At 45.5% G+C, this 18,357-nt stretch overlaps 1 protein-coding gene across 3 annotated transcripts in view; it reads right to left on the bottom strand.

Annotated features, from left to right (window-relative positions):
- Window positions 1–11,083, bottom strand: part of sema4c (sema domain, immunoglobulin domain (Ig), transmembrane domain (TM) and short cytoplasmic domain, (semaphorin) 4C) — a 99,612-nt gene extending 88,529 nt beyond the window's left edge. For all 3 annotated transcript variants that reach the window (XM_053869856.1, XM_053869854.1, XM_053869857.1), the window contains exon 1: window positions 10,679–11,083. The gene's annotated coding sequence lies outside the window, so the exon portion shown is untranslated. The remainder of the gene's footprint in view (window positions 1–10,678) is intronic.
- Between the last annotated feature and the right edge of the window lie 7,274 nt (window positions 11,084–18,357).

Raw genomic sequence — 18,357 nt, 5'->3', positions numbered from 1 at the left:
AGCACACCGTCTGTGTGGATACCACAATAGCTCCCGGCTCCGATGCAGCGCTCCATGATGAATGTCTGTGTTTGAACAGGCAGAATAATCTAATTCCGCACTGGAAATAAGTCTTTTCAGAGCTACCTTTCCTATTTTTGCTTGAATCTTTGTCTCCTCTGAGTCAGGAGGAGGAAGTGGGCCGGTGCATAATGAGCACGGGACACATTTTATTCCTGAATCTGTTTAGTTATTTTCCACACAAATGTATGTAAATTCAATTCAACATATAGCCCTCGGATAAATCTGGCCCACAGTGAGACCAACCAACTTCCCAGTTACGCCTGGAGATAAATGCCCGGCAAATGATTCTGCTGACCTGGGTGTATGACTGCAGGACACTCTGCATTAATGCAGTATAAACTTCCTAATAGCATAGACTATGTGGAAAACATATAGCCGAGGACAAAGTGGCCTTGTGTTTTTGAAAGCTGAGAGTTATTTGCGTAAAATTTTACCTCTTGTATCTTATATCTAGGTGAGATCAACCGAGTCTTACAGGTTTTCCGTTACATATAAAAGATTGTGGTGCACTGCCATGGCAAAATAAAGGTTTTTTTTTACCAGCAATAGTTTTCAGTTCAATGTATTTCACTTACAGGTAAGTCAAGTAATATAATATTTCAGAAAATGTGTTTCGTAAAGTCATAGCGATAAATGTATATCATGGGTTTAATATCGTATTGTGTCGATATTTGCGCTGAAATATCGCAAAACTAGACTGTTTATATCGGTACTGTGATATATTATATATTGATATTTAATACATAGATAGTGCTGCATTTGTGACGTGTTGAATACTGAAACTTTTCACAACAGTCAGCGAACAGCTTTCTCAACTGTGCCTTCCTGTTAACCTTTGTTTGAAGAGGGTTGAACCTCAGCCTGCAGAATATTGACATTTATTTCAATAAAGCATCACATCAGTTGTATTTGCTAAACAGTTTTCTTAACTCCAAGACACGCTGCAGGTTATAAACTAAACTCTGTCAGAGCAACGGAGGGAAAAAAAACAGCAAGTTGGCTACTTAAATCCTGGTGTCAGTCCTTGTTTTATTCATGTTTGATTTCATGCACCTCGTGTTTCGGTCATTATCCAGCATGCAGCGAGTTGCTCTGCGAGTTGACTTGATACTTTTGTCTTCAGCATCTCATTACTGCTACTGTGGCCAGTATGGGAAGCAGATGAGTAGGTGGGCAAGTGCAGCACTCCAGCAGGTATTTAACTTTCCTTCCATGCCACGCAAAGTTGCGCTGTAATAATTCTCAGCACAGAGAACACAGAGGCGGTGACAGGTTAGCTTGCCGCCACAGTCTGAGCAGCTGTTAGCAGAACACGCCAGGCAAGTAGCTGTGAGTCATGGGCTTGGATCCTGCTGGAGGAGTCACACTGGGATTCATGAGGCAAAATCTGATTAATCACTTAGGGGGCAGGGCAGCTCGCTCTCCCTCGACTTGCAACAAACTAGTTCCTTTCCTGCTCTTTGTGTGCAACTAATGGCTTATTTGTAAGCTTAGACGACGATCTGGAAGACATCGGCGCTGCAGACTCCGTCTCTCCATCTGAATTGCAGATGGAAGTTCCACAACAAGGAGTCGTCGAGAGGCAAACTTGAAAGTACAAGCCCCTGGTTACGATGGGGGGAGATGTGCAGCTTCCTCTCTAGCGTCGACTAGACGCAAAAATAAATAGTCACGCTGGAAATTAGAGGCGATAATTATTGTGTAATAGAGCTCTGTCAAGAAATTGTTTGGGTAATTTTTCAGACATAGCCGATAACAACAGTTTTCTCTGTCGGTCTTGGTTAGTCTTCCCAAGTCCGCCCAGTCCAAGACAAGCGTAAAAATGTATTTGATACCGAGACCCTAAAAATCTGGCCTTGAGGCTAGTTTTCGTGATCTGATCTCGAGAACTACCACTAGTTAGGTGAGGTTTCAATTCATCTTGTCCCATCATTCTTACTTTCTCTTTGCTGCTGCTGTAGAGACGACCATTTAATAGCAAAACTGATACTTCAACCTAAGAAAGTAGCCATCTATGTAACTTCCTATTTATTCACCACTTCCGAACCAGTTAGGCTGAAACACATCTGTGCCTGTGCAGCGTTAACATGGGCGCTGATGAGCTTTCTCTCCATTCCCAATGAGGTGCCGCACATTAAGCCTCCGGATGGTTTTACAACAGGCCGTGACGACACTCCAGAACCAGCAGGAAATAAGTAAGAGCCACTCTGACTTTCCCAGAGCTAAGCCACGCTCACTCCTGAGCTCAGTGAGGCTCTGACACTGGTGCCATGTCGAGGCCCTCCTGCTGCTGATAAGCCCGGGTGGGCCCCTGAGTACCGCCTGCCCCGGAGAGAGGCCATTAGCCCCGACGGCAGCTCCTTCCCGTATGAGCTACAGCTTAGCAGCCAGGGAGCCCACGGCCACATTTTTATTGTCTCTGTAAAACTTAGGTGTGGGGCGACTGTGTATACTGGAAAATGTCTAAAGTACACTTCTGTTGTGTGCGCGCTCAAGCTGCGAACTCCCAGCTACTTCCTGTCTAAGAACAGTCCCACGGTCGGGAGGGTCGGCTCTATATGACCAGAACAATGCCAAAAAGGCAGCGCAGTAAAAACAAACTACCATGCTCTGGTTTGTACCAGGCAGCTGGAGGGGGGGGGTTGGCCTGCGCTTCCCGCTCACATATGAACTCACACAACAGGTAGGGGTTGTTGCTGTCAACGGTACATTTCAGCAGAGTCAGGACAGGAAACAATAGGCAAACGACACGCACACAACAATGTGGCTGCCAAAACCGTGCACTGGAGAACAGGTGCTGAGTCAGTCAGGAGCATCACAAAACTAAACGCCTTACAGAGAGCCCTTAAAACACTGTTGGCTGGGCGAGAAAGGCTTTCAGCCCTGCTTATTACTATCGCTCCTCGGCACAGCTGTACCATTTCAACCAGCGCCAAGAACGGACGGATCCAGGAAACCAAATGAAATGGGAACGATGAGTCCAGCTGCTATTTGTAGAGGAAATTACAGGACAGGAATCCAGTGTGATGAAGATTCCTCTCCCTCTGTCTGACTTTGATTCAAAAAGGGAAGATCAGAAATCATTTTTCTTGGCCTGGAAATGAGAGCCAATTCAAGGACATATCCAGCTTTTCCATGGATGTAGTTCTGTCATCTGGGGCTACAGACAAGAACAAGAGAATTAAAACCTTCTTTTTTAACTGTGTCACATGATGGGTAGAGTACAGTCACTGCACTCTCAGTGGCTCTCCAAATGTTAGTTACAGTGATAAATGAGAGATCAGTCCACCACTACCTTTTCAGTAACTGTTTTAGGTGAATAAAATAGACTACAGCTCAGAAATCTGACCTGGGAGCTCGAGAAAGGCCTCTAACAGTGCTTCATTTTACACTAAAAGTTGGTCACAGGAGTTCAATTGAAATTTTCAGCGCAAAAGAATGGCTTCACTAAAAGTCATTCCCGCAGACTGGAGGGTGAAGGGTTTGAGTGATAGTTTGCCTCGTCTTCTGCCTTGAAGAGTTATTTCACAGGACACTTAGAGACCAAGGATCAGTGAGAGAACACTAAACTTCCAAGTCAGATCACACTTTTGAAGAGCTTTCTTGTCCAAATGATTTTTGAGATAGGTGGACAGAATCGGCCAATGGAATCATTGGATTTTTTCCACTGGTTCCACCGTGAAAGGTGAAATGCCCTCATGGTCGTGCGTATGTGAATGTAACGCTTGAAGATCAGCATGTCTTTGAACATGCTAGGAGCTTTGGGAAAATGCAAATGGAATACAGGACTGGACCAGAGAATAACACCCCATTGTGAGCGTTACAATATGTACAAACGCAATGCAAAGCCAGCGGGTGACCATCAGCGTCTGATGCCACAGGCATCAAAGTATTATCTACACTTCCAGCTATCATTTGGAAATGAGTGTTGCTGCCGTGGAAAAAGACCCCACAAAGGAAACGGTGACTGGACATCAGTGATACAGAATGAGGCGATAAAGAACTGTGCAGAGAGGGAGTGATAAAAAGAAATAGATGCCGGTGAAAAGCAGATGGTCAGCTCCTACAAGAACTGCCTTGGGTGCGTATTTCTTCCGTCCAGTTATTAAACGTGTGAAGTGACTCGGCGAAGGGGTGGAATGCCCTCTTGGCTTGGCGTGTGAGAAGAATTAGAAAATCAATGCGTCATTGTGTGGCGACTGCAAAGAGGTTTTAGGAAAAACAGAAATGAGGAGTGAACGCGGTCAGTCAACTCCCACCAATCAAAACACGCGCTTTTAAACGGTCAAACGTAAACAAACTCGGTGGTGATGCTGAGTGTTGAAACTAGCGCCAAGCCTTTATCTGCGCTTTCAGTCATCATTTGAAGCTGACTGTTGACATGCTGGGAAAAAGGACAAAGGAAATCTGGACTGGCCAACGGCGATAAAGTCCGGGAGAGATAAGGTATCGAACAGACAGAGGGAATAAAAATATAGAGGGCAGTGGGAAGCAGATGGTCAGGGTGGTCAGCTGGAAACAAACACGCAGGTCCGACCTCTCGCCCACCTCCACCCTTACACTCATGCATAATGTAGAGGACACCCAGCAGCTCCACCGAGCTCCATCCTCCACTGATGATTCTACGAGTGACTCACAAACAGACAAAGCCGGGTTTGTTGTGCCTCTCGCAGCGCCGTGTCACAGGGACGAGCCACGCATCAATCGCCTTTTTTCATTTGTCCCAGAGAGCGATGATTCGATTAGGGCGCCGCGGCGTTGTGATATTTTAAAATGACATTGATCACACTGACAGGTGAGGAAATTACAGCCAGAGAATGTAAAGACTTAATAACGCAAATGTCCAAGCTGGTTCACTGCAGTACGGTTCATATTCACTTCCAGGATCAGCAGCATATTGAATTTTCCACCAGTTCCACTTCCCTGGAAAGCAGCCCTCCCTTGGGCCATATTTATTTATTGATTGAGCTAAAGGGGGGAGGGGGGTGTGTGGGGGGGGAATCACACACAAACGGTGACAAAATATTTATCGCTGCCTTGTGCTCCACGTTCTGAGGTTTTGTGTCTGCACGTCTTCTTTCAAATGAAGTGAAAAGATTCACAGCCATTTTGGTGTTGGGGCATTCAGGACAGCGGTACAACTCATTTGAGCCTCAAAAAGGATTACAGTGCTTTTCCTCAGCTGGGGTTTTTGTCAGCTACACAAAGGGCTGAATTCGCCCCGGTTCAATCAATTAAAATCGAGCTACAAACTGGGAAGTGCTCGCTATTTGGCTATAAAAAAATTGATCTCATTACGCCACTTCAATTCAGCCCAAATAATTGACCGTCGGAAGGGGTTCAGTCGGAGTGAGGGGAGGGGGGGATGTCTAAAGGGAAGGGGAAGATGCGATGGGCTTCTCCATGTCTAGGAACAACTGCCGCCACAGCAGCTGCCAGGACCCTCAGGATGGATCCCCCCGGCCTGACACGAAATCTCAACAGGCACTAAGGCACTGAAAAGAAGCTGGAAGGTGTTTTGGCGCAGTCATTGTGTGTGTGTGTGAGTGTGTGCATCAGATGGCTGCTCTTCATTAATAGAGCCATCTGTGGCATTTTAGCATCAATAAATTTTGGCCACATCCATTTGGAACACATGTTTCCGGAAGCAAATGCAGATTTTTTTCAGCGTCAGCCATCAGGTCAGGTTGCAGCCCTGGGAGCCAAACACAGCGCAGTCGAGCACGACAAAACTGCCGTCACAACATCTCGGTATAACCTGAGGTAAAACTGATGGCTCACAATATATCAGTATAACATGAGGTAAAACTGATGGATCACTATATTTATCCACATCCAAACCATTGAAATACAATTGGAACAGGAATAGTTTGTGTGCAGCCTCACAGCAAGAATGTCGTAAGTTTGATTCCAGATGGATATGACTGTGTGGGGTGCCTAGACACTCCAGTTTCCTCCCACAACCTTGAGACATACAAAGGCTGGTGGACAAATCTCAAGCAGGGGTGTTAAACTCACCAAGAAATGAGCCAAAATCCTAACTTCAGTCTACAGATATAGTTACAGAACTATCCATCAACACTTTTTCCAGGAAGTAGAAATAGTAGAAATGTGAAGGCTCAAACTAGCATACTGTTTTTCTATCAGTGTTAGTTGTTGTTAGTACTGTTGGTGTCGATAGCGTCTGTTCTTGGGTGTCGTTGTAGGTCACTGTATTCTACATTACTCTGCATTGAGCTCTTCTGTGCCAACAATCCCACAGGACACAGTAAATGACTAGGCCTTGAATTTGACACCTGCCAGAAAGTGTCTGTAGCGTGTGAATGGCTCTCCGTGTAAATACGCCGCTTCTCTCCCCACATAGCCAAGACAGTCTCCAGCCCCAGATGGCCTCATCACAAAACAAGTGAGAGAAAATGAATGAATAATTTGGGTGCATGCTTGAAGTGATCACATGATGCCACTTGTTATACCAGTTGTCAACCCAAAAGCCGCTTCAGGCAAAACCACATGGCGATAATGAAAGGCTACAGTAAGAAGAACTGATGCTGAGGTACCAATTTCACACCAAAAAGCAAAAAAAGATCGCTGCTTGACTCCGCACTGTCAGTACTGAGCATGTAAGTTGGTGGTGGAACTGCAGGGGGCAGTAAACACATGAGCAGTCAGCGCCGCAGAATACTAGCACTGCAAGCAGGTCGTCGCAAGTGGAAATATTTCGCAGATGGAGCAGTAAATATGGTGAAATCCGTCGCCCAAGTTTTCAAAAAAAGATACACGTAAAGTGGAAAAACACCTGAGAAGGCTGCCTGACAAAAGTGGCCCTTATTGGTGCCCTTTTCTTGTTCTTAAACGCTTGAGGGAAAAAAAGTTACTCCTTCATTCCTCTGCAATGTATTTGGGTATCTGACAGTTCTTGTGAGAATCGTTCCCCACTCCTCCTCATGGTCCAACATGGCGTTCATGCAATATAGATACATTTTGCGAGTATCTAGGTGGATTGTCCAAAGTACTACATGGTCATTAAAAAGCACCTGGATTGGCCTTGTTATGTAGTTTGATACCCTGAATGAGCTCACAGTGAAAATGCATGACACTGAGAAGATGCGAAGAGGCGAACCTGCCACTTAAGAGATCTGCAGGGATGCGCTCTGACCACGATGCCACTGTGAATTTACATGTCAATCTGCTCGATAAATGACGTTCAACAGATGTGAACAACATGCATCCGTCACAAAAGACACAGATATTCGATAGCTTTTTGGTGTTTTGCAATGTCACATTGGAGAACGTTTGTCAACCCAAACAAACCAACCCAACAACAACAACATTTTAGGGGGATGGGTGCCCTTTTTTTTCTGACAAGAGCGTCAGCAGCCCCCAAAATTTCGGTGCCAACCTCCACTGTCACCAGCTTGCCAAACAGTGGCCGTATTCACCATCAAATTCAACTGTTCAGTTGCCAACAAGCAGCCTTCAGAAGAGCTCCAAGCTCTGTTACAAGTCCTGATTTTACTGCATTACAAGTGCATAAGTTAGGGAATCTCACTTAGTGCCATGTTCTCCCCGGCAGTGTCAAGATCTCGGTGAGACAGTTGGGTCCCCCGCTAGAGCAGGAAATGGGCCAAACAAATCAAAGGCTTCAGTGACAGTAAGCCTTTAATGCACAATTAAGGGCGTCTGACAGAGAAGGGTTTTATAGATAAGACGGACTGTTCTATAATCATGCTGTCACCAGTAATGTGGTGTGAGGAAACGCAGCAGTCACATGAGCTAAACTCAAGGGGCATTGCAAATCTAAACCTCCCCTTTGTGCGTCTTCTTTCAAGCCTAAAACATCAAATAATCCGAGGTCAGACTTGTGTGTTCTCTGTTCCAATTTCTGTTGGAACATGCAACTTTAAGTGAATGTCATTTTAGTTCCAATGATCCACATTCAGCACCATGAGGTTTCACCTCACTCCAGTCTGCAGGATGGAAACGAATTCAACAGGGATAGAAGTGTTTGGATTAGTTCGACAGGGAGGCAGATTAAGTTTGCCAGGGTGTGTTATCCAAAACCGTCCTTATTCTGCAACCGATATTGTCCCCCAAATCATCCTTAATGATAAAACAATCACACCACGGACGGGAACAAAGTGAAAACAGCGGGTTTGTATCACTTTGACCCAGCACACGGCCAAAACCCATTACCACTGTGTTCTTGTAAACAAGTCTCGTCCCCTCCTTCTACTCCAAACATCAGCATGTCCAGGCTGGCTGGGCCTCCCGCTGCTCCACTGCAACACACACACACACACACGAGCACACAGGACCCATCTGCCTCTGCTCACCAGAGCTTGCATCTGGCCCTCCATGAACCGTATCTCTGTTCACACACAGTGAAAAGCCGGTTGGATGATACTGTTGATGCTGCATTGGAGCACAGAGGGGTTGACAGGAGACTCCCTTCAGCTCAGTGGCAAGCACAACACACCAAACTGTTTGAAATGGTAAAAACAAAAGCAAGGCTGCTCATGAAAGAGATTTTTTAAAAAAGAAATAAAACGGACAGAGGAGCAATTCAAAGCTCCGATTGTGCGGTGAGAAGCTGGTTCACCATGAAAAGCTTTTGCGGCGCATTGAGATGAAACGTCCATACGGTCGCCGCGACTGCGTCAGACGTGAACTCCGCGTGAACGCCAGCACCGTGTGTGTCCCTATGTGTGGCGCTTTCAAGTTATATAATCAGAAATCATCCTGTTACCACGGCAGTTTACTGGCTATTCAGCTGCTCGCCATGTGGGCCGCAGTGTCTGTAGCATTGACGTGATGCATGTGACACCGGGATGACAATTAGACACACACAGAGCAGGAGAGGCGACCACTGGTGCACATCACAACTATGATGCAATGTTGACCGTTGGGTGACAGAACACAAACTTTGTGCCTGGACGAAGACGGGCTCATACGTGGCGCTTTCTAATTTCCCATCAGTAATTCCACTCAAGTCAGTCAGATATTTACGACAATATCTGAAAAACCTGGCAGCAAAAGCGTTGACTAAACAAGATGGCTTTTGAAGTTGTTGGTGACAGAGTTGTCTTCAGGCAAGCAAAGTTGCCAATAAATGTTGATCTATTTTTCAAATGAAATGATTAAAAAAGTGAAAAGAATGTGTTTGGTTTCCCAAAAAGAAGAATTGGATGATAACGTTTTGGAATTTAGAGGCTTCAGCAGGTAAGGCACTGGGAACGAAAGCATTATAAAGTGCGACATATAAGCAAAGTGTTCCTGCAGAGAGTCACCGGTTGCATCAAACAACAGCATTAACATCACGCTTTTCTTATATGGACCATATATTGGGGAAGATAAAATGACTCTCTTGTAATTGAATGTGTGTTACAGCGTCATATAATGGATGCCATCGTGCACTGTATGCAAATGCATGGAAGGGTCTGTGTGTGAAGGACTGCTGCTTAACTTGGAAGAAGAAGAGCGTGTGTGTGTGTGTGTGCGTACAGACTGGAGGGATCCCGGTGTAGCCAGGATGTGGAGTCTATTGTCTGCCCCACAATGAAGATATCGAGTCGGCAGGAGTCCTCTGCCGCCTCAATAGAGGCATTAACATCTGGGGCCAGAGGGCTGCTGGTCTGAGTGTGTGTGTGTGTGTGTGTCCTTGTTGTAACTGCTCTAGATAAAACTGGATTTTAAAGGATTTCTCCCTGCAACCTGGAAATAATGCCTCTAATGCTGCAAACAAATTGGTTTTTCCGACTTCCTTTCAGAGTCAGGGACACATGCGTCGCAAAATAAAAGTGTTTCCGCTGCATTGTTGAATGTATTGTGATTTAAAAAGTGATATTTTGCATGGAGCTGTTGTGGTTCACTCAAGCTGATCCCAGCAGAAAGTATTTAAACTTGAGTCACACACTACTTCCTCCAGACACGCTCCTTTTTTTGTGTGTTAGTTAACTGGCACTGGCACCAATCTGCTTGTAAAATAAAAAAAGAGAAGAAAAACAGCCCCTCAATCCTAGTAAACACTACAGTTTTTAACACAAGTGTCCAGCGTGGAAGGTGCCCCCTCCTCCATGGTAATTACAATAATCACTCAACTGAAGCTAATACTTACTCCATTAAGGGAGTAAAATCTGGAGTGTGTGTGTTTGGGGGGGTGAAGACACTCCAAAATCAGAAGAAGATTGCCTTTAAAGGGGTCATTTTGCGCTGCATAAAGGCTGTCACGCTCCAAAACTGGCTGAGAAAAGTCAAGACAGAGGAGGTGATCGGAAGCTGACGGGCACCAGAGGTGATGCGGCGGAGTTGGGGACAGTTTTTGGCGGAATAGAGTTTGATTCCCGTCCAGCGGCGCGCGGCCGCAGTGCGCCGTGTTTACATCGACTCGGATAAAGTTGTAACCAGCGCGCCGCGTTCGACCTCTCGCCCGCAGAGAAGAAGCGACCCACAGCAGCGAGATCTTCGCAACACAAAGCTTCGTATTTCAGCGCGGGTAGAGAGGGGGGCTTGACGGCAACAGTTGGGGGGGGGGATTCAACGCTTCATCTGCTTCATTATAACCGAGACAGAGGCGGTTTAAAGCGCAATGTCGGTGGTTTACAGCGAGCCAACTTACCGTCTCCCTCCGCGGTTGGTGGAGATGGCTTCCCTCTCCGGCCAGTATCCGCTACCTTCCTCCGTTATCTCGCCTCTCTTCTCCTCCTCAGAATGGATTTGCAAATAATTCCACGGGAAAAAAACAAAGTCCTGCTCCGTCGTCTCTCCGCAGTAGTTTGTTTCGGCTGTTATGCGGATGGAAAGAGCGGAGAAATCAAGCCATATGATCCTGTCATTCAGTTGGAGAGGAACTGGCTCTCCGCGCGGCTCCCTCCCAGGGCTTTGTAACACGAAACCAGAGACGAAGGAGGAGCAGGAGTTTAAAAAAAAAAGAGAGAGAGGGGGAGAAGAAAGCGTGAATTTAATCCACAAACTGGGACGAGCTTGTGGAGGATGACTACACGCCTCTCTGTGTGCGCGCAAGTTGGAGCGGTCCGGAGCTGAGAGCGGCACTGCGTCTCGCAGCCAACCTCCGCTGGATGGAAGCAACGCGTGTGTGCGCGCGCGTGTCTGTGTGTGTGTGTGTGCGCCCCCAGCCCACGTCTGCAGTACGCATCACAGCGGGGGATTTCAAAAAAGGCACACAAACAGGTCTCCGCCCATTACTCTCCGCGAACAAGGGGCCAAGTCAGACGAGGGGCCCCCAGCAGACATCACACCGCCTGATGAGGAGGGTGTAAGTGTGTGTAAAGTGGAGAGTCTGGCCTTGACAACCTGGAGTCTGACCTGGAACCCTGTTCTTACAACACCCAAGTGAGCGTTTGATGAGGCGTTCTTCTGCTGTTAAGGAGAAGATTTTGGCTGATTCAAACAGAACAGTGACTTTATTAAAACATGTTCAGTGGATCTGTTTTGCAATGACAAACATTAAACATATACACAGTGGTGCCTCAGATTTTGAACAAATCGGAGTTTGAACAAAAATTTCGAGATTTTTTTGCTTCAGATTTCGAACAAAAATCCAGAACTCGAACACTCCCCAAAAAATCTGTGCACTTTGTTATTGTGTATAACGCAGCCTCTGTATACAGATGTGTCCCATTAGCTGCATTTACTGACTGTTTTTTCTTCATACTGAGGTGTAAAACCTTTCCTGTCTCCACACTGGACCGTGGTAGAGTGTCACAGGGGAGGTGCTGGAGCGCTCACTCCAGGGTTTGATGTCCTGTTGTGGGCTGGAGCTGGGACAGGGATGAGGCCAGTCTGGGACAGAGCGTGACTTGGTTTATGACTTTGTCACAGCCAAACTGCACAGAAGCGCACATTCAGAGCTGGACACGCACCGGGCACCTCTTCACTTCTGGAGAGACGTCACTCACTCGGCAACCCCTCCCACATGCAGCGGCCACACACATAGAGGAACAGCCACCTGCAGCAGACACTCTACATTCACTCCTACAAAAGACTGTTTTAAGGCTTGGAACGCATTATTGCTTTTTCCATTCATTGTAATGGGAACAAATCGCTTCTCGAACGGCCCTCTGGAACGGATTGTGGTCGAGAACCGAGGTACTACTGTATATATTTTTAAAAAATAAACAATAATTTTCCGCTAAAGTGGCTCATCTTTACCTAACAAGAAATAGATACCCATCTCCCTTTTCAAAACCAGAGGTCCTCCTGGGTGAAAGAGCTTAGGTCATCCTACTTCCTGGTATAGTGCTCAACTGTCACTGTGACTCAGTGAAACCAAGATACTCCCATCTCCTTTGGGTGTATGTCTGTGAACGATGGCTTTCCCATCAAAGCAGCAAAAGTGGGGGCCCCATGGTGACCAGAGTCCCCTGGCATGAGAGTCACAAATTCCCATGAAGTGTTGCCAGCAGCTGACAAGGGTCCAGTTCCTTTGGTGCCAAAGTAGCAACCCATTATGCTGAGAAATTAAGAGCTGAGCCCAGGAGTATTGTGATCCTGTTTCTTGGACTATTTTCATGCATTCTTTTTTAGGAGAAATGCTACTCCTGTGGTGAATTATTTCAGGGACCATTGACCACGGGTGTGAAGATATTAATAAACCACTTTACACACACGGTTCTTCCTGGTTATAGATGTGTTCGCCAGCGACTCATGTTCTGATCACAGAGCTTTTAGGTAACTTCTCATCTCTATCATCACCGTTGGTCACTGTTCTCATTTGGTTTCAGCATGGATTAGTTCTGTATTTCAGGCCACTAATTTGAAATACTTGAAAGCTGTTGAAAGCAATGACCCTTGGAGAACACGTTGCTTGGGACAGTCGGTGTGATCAGCGGTTAATGCTTAATTTCCCATGTCCAGAGAAGGTGCCCAGGGGAGCACAGTCCTACCAGTCCACATCCCAGATAAACGTTTCTGACACCTTTTTGGGTGCAGTTTCAACCAGCAAACTAGTGTTGTAGCCAGGACCCCACCAACAAAACCCAGCACCGAATGTGGCCCTTTTGTGGATCAGTTTGACACTCCTGATAAATATAAAAAATACACAACAAAAGTAAACAAAAAGCCAGAATTGATCAATTCTGACAGTTTTCTCTGTCAGTCTCGACCGGTCTTGAGTAAATAAATAATAAATAAATCCATAGTGCACCAAGTTTGAGACCAAGACACTAAAAAAGTGATCAGGAGAGCAAGACCAACTGGAGTACTACAACACAACGGAAAACTGGTGAGACCAAGTTTGTTTTGCAGTAAATATTAAAGACATACACAAAGCGTTAGAAACAAAGACGGTCGAAAAGAAAAAGACGTCCAAAACTTTAGAAATGCTGTGAGATTTCTTTGAATTAATTGTTCAAGTCCGAACATTTTACCGCAGACGGTGCCATCTGGTGGCCTCTGAAAATCAGGACAGTGTTTCATGAAACTTGAAAACATGAAACAGCCCGTCAATACTGTGCCATGAAACCTCATCCACCCATCACCGCTGTAGACCTTTTATCGAATCTTGGCTGTTGTGGTTAAGCCGTGGTGTGATGGATTTACAAACTATCTTGTAAGGTTCCTGTGGGTGAAGTAGACATCAGAAATGGTTGAACAATTTATGGTAAACAGGAGAGCAGGGGAGTCAAACTGAATGAGGCAAAGGGGCCAACATTCCATGGGCAGCACAGTAAAGTCAGGTTCATTTATTTATTATTTATTTAATAAGTGAAGGCTAAAAAATATCAATGGCTCACCACTGACCGATGACCACAAGAAGACCTCGTGCTACTGCTAATATAAAGCTACTTTGGGCCACATACAGTAACTGGGCAGGCAGGATTTGGCCCCCGCACCCGGGGTTTGACACACACACATGTGCAGGGGGCGTAATCTTACACAATTGTTGCCCCATTATTTCACAACTTTATGGAATCCTCTTACGCAACCTAAAGTGCCATGTGTTGTCGCGGCTGTGTCCTCCATAATAATCCGATGTTCCCATTATTTAGGTCCGTGTTCCAACAAATTGAGGCCATTCTCTAAATCTGCAGGAACAAGTGTCGTGTCTTTCAGGACGGCACTCAGCTATTATATAGATGCTATTTGCAATGTGCTTTTATCGATCTTGGCCGCTGATTTGCTGCTGCAATCCTGAACATGCACTCTGTTGACTGGGAGCCATGATACAAGATAAATAATCCTCAGCAGAGAAAGCAAAACATGAACTCGTACACAAGACGCAGGATTATGATCCGAAGATTAAGTACACAGATCAGAAATATTAGAACCATAATCTCCGCGGTTAGGCTTGGAAAATATTTTTGTCTCGCAGGATCGATGCTGTGGCTGAAGTCAAGAGACCCTTTGACCCGAGTTTAGATCAATAAACAAAGGCAGACATGGCCAATCGCCTGAGCGCGGAACGTCTTTATCATCATTGGTGCTGCTGCAGATTCCAGTAATTCAACTGTTGTTAAACTTCTTGTCTCAGTTTGGACATGGAACCGAAGCGAAGATAGTTGCCGCACAAAGACAGACTATCGAGTAAACAAGGCGGGAATTATAAGGCACACAACGGCCGACACACATCAGGTTGCAGGCGCTGTTGTTTGGTGCGTGAGTTTGGATCTAGGCGACTAATTTGGAATCTTGTGCGACACGGGTTCGAAATAAAAGCCGAGGGATGACAAGCAGAAAAGGCTTGAGCCACATCAAGGGAGCCTGTGGCTTTCATGTTTGCGAATGAGCCTCGGTGAGATGACTCCGCTCCTCCAGGAATTAAAATAAAAGCATGTTTAAACTAACAATCCTGGAAAGACCTTGGCTTTTTTCCCCTGCATTATCAGTGTCCAGCGCAGAATGGAACAGGCTGATGAAAATTAATCTAGAGGGATTATTCGCAACGCTGCTAGGATGAAATTGACTTTAGATGTATTTTGTTGGGTGGTGGAGAGGAGGGGGTAGTCAAGGGTGAACGTCAATGAAAAAAAAGAAAAAAATCCAGCTCAGTTTTGGTAATTATGGGCCGTAAATTGCCGGCTCAGCAGTAAACCAGGGTGAGTTTCAACATCCAACTTTTTGTGCAGATTTTCATTCACTCCCAGCTTTTCCTCTGCAGCCTGAGTTTAGCACTAAGCCAGTGTTTATTTGGTTTATTAAATTACATTTTTTTTTGGCTTGAATTTTTCTTCTTCTATTATCATAACATTTCAAGAGTATTATAAACTGAAATTTCATTCTGAAAATGTATAATTTAAACCAAACAAAATTAAATATTCTCAATATCCATGTGTTTACTAGTTGGTGCATTGAGATGCAAAACATCGAGTAAATAAATAAAATAAAAAAACCTCTAATAGGCAGACGTTCTTCCAACTGAACACTGTGAAGGTCACGTATAACAACAGATGACATCAAATATAACACAATGAATGAGAACGGATAACAAACAAACATAGACTTTGTGAGCAACATCACATGCCCACGCCATCTGCATCCTCATCTGCGCAGGCCTCCCATGAAAGCTGGAACAGATGAGATTCAATCTACTGTTTGGGATTGGCTTGGCCCCTGACAGCCCTCTTTAGAACTAATATGGAGCCCTGGGAGAAATGTTGCCAATCCCTGCTCCATCAAGTAATTGTTTCTCTCTGATACGTCCTGTTTCGGTCGTCTTGTCTTGTTTGAATGGGAATATACAAAGAGGTGCTGCCTCGCCATTGTCATTCACTTACTAAACACCCAAATGCATTTGTCATGACAACATGAGAAAGTTTAGTTTTAAACTTTAGTTCGTGGTAAATGAACACTTTTAGACAAGCATTGAGTTATCTTTGGTTACACAATGCTAAAGACACACACAATGCTAGACAACTCAATCATGTCAAGTGTTTAGGAGACCAAGTCAGAGAGGCTGGATGGAGATGGTTTGGACATGTTCAGAGGAGAGAGAGACAGTACATTGGTAGGAAGATGTTGAGGTTGGAACTGCCAGGCAGAAGTTGGAGAGGAAGGCCAAAGAGGAGATTGATGGAGGTGGTGAAGGAGGACATGAGGTTTGTAGGTGTGAGAGAAGAGGAAGCAGAGGACAGGGTGAGATGGAGGAAGATGATCCGCTGTGGCCACCACTGAAGGGAGACGCCGGAAGAGAACAACGAAGAAGGAGGAGGAGGAGAAGAGGGAGAAGGAAAAGGAGGAGGAGGAGAAGGAGAAGGAGAAGAAGAAGAAGGAGGAGGAGGAGAAGGAGGTGGAGGAGAAAGAGGAAAAGGTGAAGAAGGAGGAGGACGAGGAGGAGAAGAAGACAGAGGAGGAAGAGAAAGAGAAGAAGAAGGAGGAGAAGAAGGAGAAGTAGAAGACGTTGAGGTTGGAACTGCCAGGCAGAGAGGAAGGCCAAAGAGGAGATTGATGGAGGTGGTGAAGGAGAACAGGAGGTTTGTAGGTTTGAGAGGAGAGGAAGCAGAGGACAGGGTGAGATGGAGGAAGATGATCAACCACTGAAGGGAGAAGCTGGAAGAGAACAAAGAAGAAGGAGGAGGAGGAGAAGGAGAAGAGGAAGATGTTGAGGTTGGAACTGCCAGGCAGAAGGTGGAGAGGAAGAACAAAGAGGAGATTGATGGAGGTGGTGAAGGAGGACATGAGGTTAGTAGGTTTGAGAGAAGAGGAAGCAGAGGACAGGGTGAGATGGAGGAAGATGATCCTATGTGGCCACCACTGAAGGGAGAAGCCCACAGGAAAAGAAGAAGAAGGAGGAGGAGGAAGAGAAGGAGAAGAAGAAGAAGAAGGAAAAGAAGGAGAAGGATGATCCGCTGTGACCACCCCTGAAGGGAGAAGCCAAAAGAGAAAGAAGAAGAAGACTGTCTGTCCTTGAGTCTTGTGAACAAGCATTTGTCCATTTATTTGTTTGGGTTTGTTACATATTAGTTTGGCATTATTTTCATATGAACGCTCACCAAGAACTGCAAGTAATTACGAGCACAGCTGCACTATGTGAACCTTCAGTTGAGGAGACGATTTGTTCGCAATATATTTCGTAGTGGAGTCACACTGAAACATACAGTTTACATGATCAGAAACAAAAATATCGGATCGTATATTGCCATTCTGAAAATGTTCACAAGACAATATGTGGACCCCACAAATGCATATCACATATGTGTTGTGCCACCCCAGCATGCACTGCATGCCTTAAAGGTTGAACTGGCCTTTGTGGTTTTGCGATTTTTCCCCCTATTCCACACTGTTTTTAAGGAAAGCCTTCCATATCATCCTGAGGGATTCACTTATATGTGGACCACAGTGGTGGCAGGCCCCAAGTTGGAGACCTCTGTGCTCCCTCTTCTGTGGTTCTGATATTGACCATTCAGGAGCCAACAAAGCAAACACTTTTGAATCTTCGAGTGATAGCATCAAGTGCCCGGTTCTTTTTTGGCTTAGGAAGAAGCGACCACAGTTGTCAAGGGTAATGCAGCGGTGGAGGCAGGAACAGCCTCTCTTGGACAGAAACATTCCATCAAGCTTTCGACCGAATTGAAGCACTTCACTCTTCTTCGTTGGAGCACCAGTGGAAGGCGTGAACAATCATGCAGTCAATGTAAAGCCACAGTGAAAGCACTTTCAGCACGAGGACTTGACGCCGTGAAAGCAAAATGGAAGCAGGGAAAGTCAAAAAGCGCTTCCTTTTTTCATCTTCAAATAAAACAGAGGGTTGTGACATTACACATCCAAATACACACCTTTCAGTCCAGTTCAAACTAGATGACAACCTGTGGTGTGTTGCAATGGATACGAGGTCCCAGCAAAAAGTCTCTTGTGTTTAACGTTGAACAACACTTCAGACACTGGTGGTTGGCGCCTGCAGACATTAGTGTGAACTGTAAAACCAGAGAGTATTTTTGTACCCAACTTTATTGCACTTCTTTATTTGACTATTTTGCTCACCACTGACTCAAAAGTGATGGTGTGTGCGTGGATTGTTTGGTTAGCAGTTTCTCAAAGGAGCAAATGCTGAGCACAGTTTCGCTAGTTTCCTCCGGGTTCTGAGGGAGAAGTTCAGAGGCAAGCCGACGTAAACCTGGAGCAGACTGGGGCTTAACTCACTGTTAGCTTATGGAGCAGCCTGTTTGAGGCTCAGCAAAAGCTCTTCATAATGTATACGTAGGAGGGATTAACCGTCATGACTCACAATTCAGGTCAATCTTTCCCAGGAATAACAGAGAGCGACTTAGCCAGTATTGATGGGAAGTAAACCCTATAGACAAACTCCAATCCTCCCTTTTAATGTTTGCTAACCGATCCGCC

The sequence above is a fragment of the Synchiropus splendidus genome, chromosome 7, assembly GCF_027744825.2.
Source record: "Synchiropus splendidus isolate RoL2022-P1 chromosome 7, RoL_Sspl_1.0, whole genome shotgun sequence".
NCBI classification, from domain to species: Eukaryota; Metazoa; Chordata; class Actinopteri; order Syngnathiformes; family Callionymidae; genus Synchiropus; species Synchiropus splendidus.
This window is presented reverse-complemented; position numbering and strand designations above follow the sequence as displayed.